This window comes from Camelina sativa, chromosome 17 (genome assembly GCF_000633955.1).
Source record: "Camelina sativa cultivar DH55 chromosome 17, Cs, whole genome shotgun sequence".
NCBI classification, from domain to species: Eukaryota; Viridiplantae; Streptophyta; class Magnoliopsida; order Brassicales; family Brassicaceae; genus Camelina; species Camelina sativa.
This window is the reverse complement of record NC_025701.1, coordinates 7,186,184-7,188,173: the sequence shown is the minus strand read 5'-3', so window position 1 is coordinate 7,188,173 and position 1,990 is coordinate 7,186,184.

Here is a 1,990-nt window from a genome sequence, read left to right as displayed (position 1 = left end):
CTGCTTAATTTATTTTTATTATTTATTTCACTAATAAAATAAATATTTTTATATAGTTAAGGGAAAAGTATCCATATAATTTTACACCTTTTTAAAAGTATTTATATCAAATGTCATTGGTCTTAAGACCATTTTAAAATTTCTCATCAAAGATAAAAATATAAATTAAGTCTTAAATAATACAGAATTTTTTAAACATAATTAATAGTTTTTAAAAAATGAATGGTTTCAGCTTTCTCTACTCCTACTAGGTCAATTCACTTTATCTATTATAGACAGAAATTAGTAATTAATTTTTTAAAAAATTGTTAACTAATCAAATTTAAAAAAACTAAGACTTGATTGTTTACCATATGATTTGTTTTTATTAATTATATTCAGATTTTTTAAAAGATTTTAGATTATGATTGATTCTCATAACATCTTTCTTAATTCCATTTACAAATTGTATTGAATTATTATATAATACATTTTATTATATAAAGCTTGGTTTTTAAATTCCGGTTTGTTTTTTGCATTGAAAATCAAATAAAATATAAAATGAACATTTAAAATACTACTTAAAATTTTACATATTTCTCTTAATTATATTTGTGTGACTGCGTAAATGATCTAATCTAGTGATTAATAAATCTATACTATAAATCAATACAATAAAACTTATATGTTTTTCACCGGAGCATGCCACATCAACTTCAACATTCGAGTTTGTGTTGACACATCAATTAAAATCAATAACCAATAAAAATATTTGAATTAATTCAGTTAAGATTTCTAGACCAATTAAAAAACTAGGTCTAGTAAAGGAGAAAAATCGTCATAAAAGGAAAAAGGCAATTGGACCGTTATTGTAGTAAATGCCCATATGTATAAATGAGTTTGTTTAGTGTAAGAGTTAGGTTAAAACAAGACAAGTATAAATATACTGATATTCCAAAGCATCGTAAATCAAAAACAGGAAAACGTAAATATTACTTTACTATATGATTTTATAAAAATAATAACAAAAAATGCAGCAACAAAAAAGAGCAATAAGACAAAACGTATAATAACAACAAACAGAAAAAATTTAAAATAAAACTGTAGTTTTAATTTCTTTGGAAGATACTTTAATTTGAAAATATACATATAATTTTTTGGTTTAATGAAAACTGAACATTTTGGAATAACTATATTAACATCCAAAATATTCAGTATTGTTTTAGTAAGAGAATAATATAATTTTCAAGTCAAAGAAACAAACCTTATTTCTTAGCATTATAAAATTTAAAATATATGTAAAAACTAAATTTATGAAATTAAAAACTCAAGTATCATATGAAAATAGAGATAACACTAAAAATACAAATAACCATTGAATTATCAAAAAATTATGAAACTTGATATCACAGAACATATATATTACATCATGAAATCAGAAAACTTGATATCTCACAAATATGTTTTGGTATAATATGGTGAGTCCTATAAATACTAGTGCTGAAAGTGTGGAAACCGCTTTAAAATCTATTATAATAAAGTAGGGTTACACCCTTTAAGAATACCCTAATTAGCTGCCACGTGTCTTAACTACATTCTCTGTTTTCCCCCGAGCTCATTCCTCTTTTTCTCTCGTCTAACTCGTTGGGCTTTATCTACACGATTTCGTCATATTTCTGCATTGTTTTAGTGGGCTTGAACTGTATGGGCCTGGCAATTTTCGCCTTCCTCTCAAACTGCTACTGACCAGATCTCCGAGTTCTGTATTCTTCCTTTCCTCGCCTCTCTCTCTTTCCCACTCCTCCTCCCTTTTCTGTTCAACTCCGTCATGACCCGATTCCGCCAGCACCGATTCGTACGAGTTCCTTATTCTCCAGCTGAATCCGAGAAAACATCTTCGTCCACGCAAAGGAGAAGCCCGATTCGCGCATCCAAATGCAGGAGAACCTCATACAACTTTTGTCATTTCCTTCTCTTGAAGCAAGGTGACTCTTATTCGCTTCAAAGTTTT